Raw genomic sequence first — 7,566 nt, forward strand, 5'->3', positions numbered from 1 at the left:
CACACAGGCTGGGGAACTGACCTAGATTAGAGTAGACTAAAGCAACTTGGCAATAAGCACAATGCATGGTCCTTGATTTCTTGATTTTTGGATTCCAGAGCAAGGAAAATAATTGGGGGTGATTAGGTAAATTTAAAGAAGGATTGCATATTTAATAATAATATTGTATCAATGTTAAATTTCCCAAGTGTGATAATTATATGTGGTTATGTAAGAGAATGTCCTTATTCTTAGAAGATTTAAGGGTAAACAGTAATTTTTTTTGTTCTATTGAAATATATATATGGAGAGAGAGAGAGAATGTGGCAACTATAGCCTAAAAACCAATTTGAACATAAAAAAATACACCCCCAAGAGTCGGCCAGTTATTCAGTCCAAATGGTCAACTTAATTATTCCTCAGAAAAATCATGTGAAGTTTATAAGAAAAATTATATTTGAAATAACAGGTCCAGCTCATCTTCAGATAAAAAAAGTCAAAATCTTAATCCATTCAAGGTCTCTCAGTCATGTATTTTAGTCACTAGGCTTCAGTCAGCAGATTCTCTAACAGCGACACTTAATTTCACTCATCTAGACATGATGGCTTCGCTTGCTTCACAGTGTTAAACAAAAAGAATCTTGACTGCCTGAAGAAATATTTCAGTAGCAAGGGAAAGTACAGAAACAATGACTGAAGAACTGTACATGCTATATTTTATTTTGCAATGATTGTCTTTTAAAAAATCAGTTCTAACCACAAAACACACACACACACACACACACACACAAAGAACACAATTTTTGGAGGTGATGGCTGAGTTTAGAACTTTGATTATGGTGATGGCATCATGGGTATACACAGATGTCCAAACTCATCAATATGCATATATTAAATGTGTGTAAATGTTTGTATATCAATTATACTTCAATAAAGCTTAAAAAAAAATGGTTCTGATCTCCCCTAGGAGAATTCTCCTCTTTACATTTGAAAAGAGATTTTCTGAAGTATGCAATTTATTCATTATATGATCAGTTTCTTCATCTATAAAATAAAGATTAAAAGTGTTACCTACCTTGTCAGTTTGTTGAGGATAATGAATTAGCAAAGATGAAGCACTTAGAATAGAGCTTAGCACCTAATAAGTACTCCATACATTTTAGCTGTTATTATTGTTGCTGTTGTTGTCGTCGTAGGTCTTTATAGCCTCAGGACTGGATATCTTCATGGTTACCAATCATGTTCATACAAAACACTGTTCCAGCGTGAAGTCCCATACGTTAATGAAATGTGCAGCTTCTCTCTTTTCTCTATAAAGCTAAGCCCTGATCAGTTTTTTAATTTATGTTTGTTTTGTTTTGTTTGGGGGATATCTGGAAAATATTTCCAAATCATGTAACATAGTATTTATTTATTTGGTTAAATCATTTCAAAAATTTTATTAACCATAACTGGACTTCGAGGTATTTCCTACAACTGCTTCTATTAACAAACTCATCACACATCTTTCCTGGCATTTCTGTCTTTGTTTTTACAGCCCAACTTTTTATGGCTAGATAGCTCCCCCCTTCTTCTGTCCTTAAATGATCTGATAAATTTCTTCCTTTTAGCATTTTGGTATTTTAAGATGTATTAAATTCTACATAAGTTATATTATCTAACACATGGAGAGTGAGGAAGATACATTTCCTCAGGCAAAAATCACTTCCTGTATTTTCAATTGATATATGTGTGGAGGTTTCAGAATATCATGTTTAGCCACAATGGTTTCAAGTATAGTTTTCTCAAGCTATAATAAAATATAAGCAGTATCTCTAACACAGTGATCTCTGTCATTCTTAGAAATCATGCTCTTATTATTATTTCTGTGAACCTTGTCTCATGAATGTGATTTTATTCACTTTCCATTTATATAATGTAAATTAAAGAACTTCTTATTTTAAAATATTTATTTTCAATACCCTTGAAAACAATAGGAGGTACCTTGGGTAGTTATACTGTAAAGTTAGATTTTGCTTGCTTTTTAGAGACAAACATCTTTGGATTAAGTGATTAGCCACTATGTGTCAGTGTTTAGATTTTATTTTAAAAATCTGCTTACATGGATTAGAAGGATTTTTGTATAGAAGAAATAGGTCACCAGCAGAGTGAGGCATATGGATCATCTCTTCTAACAGAGTGTAAAATGATGACATGTCTTGTAATTCACTTAAATAAGCTGAGCTAGAAAGTACAGGATTTATATGTTTAAGTGATACTTTAGGTTGGTTACATCATCAGTACATTTTACTAAATGTTTATTTTTGTTACCTGTTGTTTTTATGTTTTTGAAAACATAGCTTTTAAGAACATATACCTTGCTATTACATTTTTTTCTCATCTGAGTGCCTTAGGACAAAATAAAATAATCTGGTCCAATTTTATTTGACTTAGAGCTTTGGGGTGAGTTTAAATATGCTTAATAAAATGAAATAGTTATATTTATTTTCACTCAATAAATGGCAAACTAATCATTCCTTCCCATCAGTGTAAAATACAATTGATAATATCACCCTATGTTGTGATTTATCTTTCATAACTTTTGTTTCCCCAGGCACTCCAGTTTTAAATTCTCTAAGGCAGCATTTGTTTAGTGATTTGACACCAAGCCCCTACGTGAAATTATAACTGTGGCTACGACCCCTTTCCATTTTGGTGCCTTCTCAATGCAAGAACCAAGAATACCAACATGCTTCCTCTGTGACCATTTTAACTTTGTGGTTATGATACTATTTCCCCAGTTAAGGTTACCTGTCCATGCTTTTTCTGAACCATGCTTTACTGTTCTGAGTGATGGTACCCCCACCTCTACCTAAATGACTGTGGACATTACTGCTGTTTAGATGATACTGTGATGTGATACCCAGATCCCAACATGTGGGAGTGCTGTTGGCAGACAGCCATCAGCCTTTGTGAATTGCCTAGGCTGTCATGCCACCTTTCCTCAATAGTCCACATCCAAGGACTCGTCAACATGGTGGCATAAGGATCAAGCCCCCTTCATCCAAACTCAGACATCTCAGAAGGGTCATTCCAGCTTCAGAGCTCCCCAGGGATTGGTTGGGACTTTCAGTAGGACTGCATCACAGCCTTCCTTCTTTCTCCCTCTGAGCACTTCTGCTTCCTTTCCTTCCCTTCCATGGCTGTTATTCCCAAGAGCACTTCTTAATAAACGTTTTGCATGCTAATCTCCATCTCGGAGTCACTTCTTGCAATTTTTTCTTATGTATAAATTTGAAATCCCTTGCATTGTAGATGTACATTCATCCGTGACAGAGATGACTTCACCCTTAATTTGAACTTGCACTTGGCTTGAACTTCTCCATTGAAACCCTAGAATAATCTCTTTTTGGGCAACCCAACAGGTTAGTAATAACATCACTTGTAAATACTGAACTAAAATGCATTAAAAAGCAGTATCATTAAGTGATATAAAAATCACTTAAGTCTATAAAAGCCCCAGAAGCAAAATTCTCAGTGTCATGCACAGTCTCCAAATGAACATTAATTTCATAACAGGAGTGAGTTCCTGGCCAGGGTGAAGTATTCCCTTTGATACACAGTGGAAAGTAGTCCACATCCTTGACCCCCTTTCTCCAGTTTCTTTCTCAATAGTCACCATGGCTGAAAATACCTGTGGGGATGAAGTTTGTCCTAACCCCATCGCCTAAAAGTTCAGATCTACTGAGTACCCAAGTCAATTCTGTCCAAGATTGTCTCTTTATCAAAGCCTAAAACTCACCCATGATTAGTGTTTGGGACTGGTCTTGCTTCCCTAAACCCAGTACAGTATTTAACAGAGCTAGGCACTTGCACTGACTGTGATCACAGGCCTGAGAACTAGAAGCTGTTTTAAAATGTCAATTTTTGTCATCATCTCTCTTCCCTACCTAGGGCTTGTAAATCCCCTTTCCCAGGGCCTGGGCATTCTTATTCCAAAATAGCTCTCAGATTCTGAAAACTCTTACAATCTAGAAATGTCTCCTGTTGCATTTAACTGACTGTGGATCTCGATGCTGATCGGACGTTGGATCTTCTGTGTGGGGGAATGCTTCAGGAATGAATGCTTTGCTGGCAAGGTCCACTAGATTGTCTGCTGCTGATATGGTGACTCTGCTAGAATGGCTGCTCTTTTTGAATGTCTAGTTCCATGACTGTCCAGGCCAGGGTTTTCTTCTAGCTGGTGAACACCCTCAGCCATTCAGGGTATCTACATATCAGCAGAGAAAACCTTAGACTTCTCCATTTTTTCACTCCATGGTTTGAGTGTGCAAGACATAGATTTCCTCTTTACAAGAGAGCCTACTACAATTCTTTTTAAGGTACTTAATCAGGGATTTACTCCTTTCATCATGTATCCATCCACTTAGAGTGCAATTCAGAGCTTCAAATCTCATGCTGACCTCGTCTTCCTCTTAAAATTTTTTTGGTTTATTTTAAAAAGGTAATATTAGTTCATTTTGGTAAAATAGGAAAATGAAAAAAAATAATCACAGTGAATAACCTCTACAAACATTTTAATATATCTTCTTTCAGTTTTTTTAATGAGTGCAAACACACACACACACCTTAAGACATACACACAGTGTAAATAATAGTTAAAATAGATAGAGCAACTATTATGAGCTAGGAATTCTGTTAGGCATTTTATATGCATTTGGTCTTCACAGCAACCATATGAGAAAATGTGGAGAGAATTGCTGTTTTTGTTTTTGTCTGCAGGCATCCAGCTCCCCTACTCCATCCACATGGGGCAACCACCCCATGATTTCAACTTGGGTCTGCAGTCCTGGTGGGGCAGCCAGTCGAGGTCCTTTGTCCTCTTCTGGCAAAGGGTTGGACACATATCCCTGATAGATCCATCAGATGCCCTTCCTGCAACTCGAATCTTGAACAGAATGACTCAGAAAGACTTGCAACCATTTTATCATATTCATCTGGGTGGTGCTCTCCTGAAAAGACTTCTTATAATTTTTGCTACCTAGAGCTGATGAGCTGCTCTGGGACCTGCCCTTTCCCATGCAGGGTTCTTCAGATTTTTCTCCGAATCTGTGAGATTTTCTACACTTGCAATAACATTGTTTTCTTTATAGTTACCAGGTTTGATTTCACCCACTTACCACCAAAAAAATTCCTAAGCAATATACAAATGTACAGAAATATACAAGTATTATTCGAGTTTACAGATGATAAGATCACTATCGAAATTTTCAAAATTATTGTAAAGTACAAAGAAGGTAAAACTTACCAATTATTCCAAAACCTAGATATTATCATTATTACTATTCACATTTTTGTTTATTTCCTTTAGTCTCTCCTCTCTCTGTGTATACATACATACATATATACACACACATGCGTACACAGATATGTGTCTATATATATACAGAGAGAGAAATCCATACTGTATGTACAGATTTGTATCATCACTTTTTAATTTTAATATTATTTTGAAGCATTTCCCTGAGTAATTAAACTTCTTTCAAAATATTTTAAGATCTACAATATATTTTATTGTATGGATATATCATAATGTAGTTAATCATTCCTCTTTCAGACATTTAATGGCTGTTTCTTTTTTTGCTTTGATAAATAGCACTGCAATCAACAACTTTGTTGGCATCTGATTATTTTCTTAGAATAGATTCTGGAAGTAAAATTGACTTAAAGGCTTTGAACATTTTAAAGATTCTTGATATCTATTCTCAAAAACTTTTCAGAAAGATTGTGCCAATTTATAATTCCATGGCTAGCGCTTAAAAATTAGTTTTATTCAATTCTCCAAATATGGATGCTGACTTTGAGGAATGAATGCCAGAAGTTGGAAAATAACAGCCTATATTGTATCAGGCATTTCTTTAATATCTTTTTTTCCTGGTATAATGTAATGCAAGCTAATTTCATAATTAAAAACTTAGAAAAATATTCTAAAATACTTGTTCCAGTTGTATATGAAAGTGTACTTTACTCTTTTCAACATTGTTTTGTGTTGTTTTATTTCAATGATTCATGTTTTGCACTTTTCTAACTTTTCATGTTTGTTTGAAATATTTGTATTTCTTCTTCTCTGAATTCACAGTCATGTCCTTCACATATTTTCCCATTAGATCTAGTACCATGAGGACAACTGGGCATCCTTCCCTGAGGACCTATTCTCTGCTTGTATAAAGTCCAGAAGGATAACTCAGTTGCCCCTCACTTACTCTTTTTAAATACTTCAAGTAGTTTAATCACCTGTGGCTCTTAGTAGTAAGTGTTCTCATACACTTCTAAGCATATATGGTTGCAGTAACTCATATTTGGCAAAGGAGTTTTTAATTCATAAAAATCTTCCACATCCGTTATCATTTTTGCCTTTGTGAGGTATGCAGGGCAGGTTAGTGTCATTAGCATTATTTCAGGAATGTGGTGGTTGGGTTCCAGAGGAGAAAGCTGTCATCATTGCCAGTGAGAAGTCAAGTCAAGACTCAGACAAGGTCTTCAATTCTTAGATCTTTTACTTTTCATTAAGTCATATTACTAATGTTGCTAGTGTCCCGAAGTATAAAATACTCCACACAGGGTAAGAAAGTTCTGGAATAATGTTAAGGGACTCAATAGCAAATGCATGTACTGTATTTTTAGAATGAGACTGATTTATATTGGCGGGCTTTTAATTGCAGTCATCCATCGGTTTTAAACTTTCAGTGTCTAAGTATAAAGATGCAGTAATATAAAGGATCCAGCTGCATTTTTACACAGAGCATGAATTGATGAGTTTATGAATGAGTGAAGTGATGTAAATCAACAGCAAGACTAACAATATGCCAGCCCATTTCAATAGCCTAAGCTATACATCAGTACCTTGGAGAGTTTCCAATTTTACACCTCCCCTTCCCCCATGAACATTCTCAGAAAAGAGAAGTTTTCAACCGTTAAAGAAAAATAAGAAGCATTGTACATTGATATCTTCCATGTTTTTTGAAAACTAAAAGATCATTTCATTTTTCATTTTCCTACATTTTGCCCCATTTAAAATAGAATTGCCCATGGTTTGTAATCTCGTGAGAGCTTATTTGATTTAAGCAGCTTTATAGTATTTTTCCCCCATAGGAAACACATTTCTTTGCCTTATCTGCAAATTAAAATATCGTTTTCTAATGAGAGCCTAGAAGAAAATCAACTCTCCCTATCTGGAGTGGTTTTTATTCACGGGTAGGATCTATTTCTGCAGACGTTGTGGAAGCAGTGTGGGTCTCCATAGCTGTAGCCAGGAGGTTGCCCTACCGGCGAGGAAGGAGGCCGGAAGATGCCCGAGCCGGCCCTGCGTACCCTTAGGCCCCCGTGGCCGCTTCTGCCCTTGGGGCTGCGCCTCAGCTACCCCCCAATCGCGCACGCGCACGCACACTCCCTGCCCCCCCACCCTAGCTGCACCTGCCAGGTCATAAACCCCTTCCCACCGTCTCGCTCGCTCTCTAGGAGGCACAGTCTTGTCTCACGTTGATTGGTCGAAGCCCAACAGGGCGCGTCCAATCAGCAATCCCTCCTGCTCAACCTATTCCGGCTCTT

The sequence above is a fragment of the Lipotes vexillifer genome, unplaced genomic scaffold, assembly GCF_000442215.2.
Source record: "Lipotes vexillifer unplaced genomic scaffold, Lipotes_vexillifer_v1.1 scaffold54, whole genome shotgun sequence".
In the NCBI taxonomy this organism is placed as follows: Eukaryota; Metazoa; Chordata; class Mammalia; order Artiodactyla; family Lipotidae; genus Lipotes; species Lipotes vexillifer.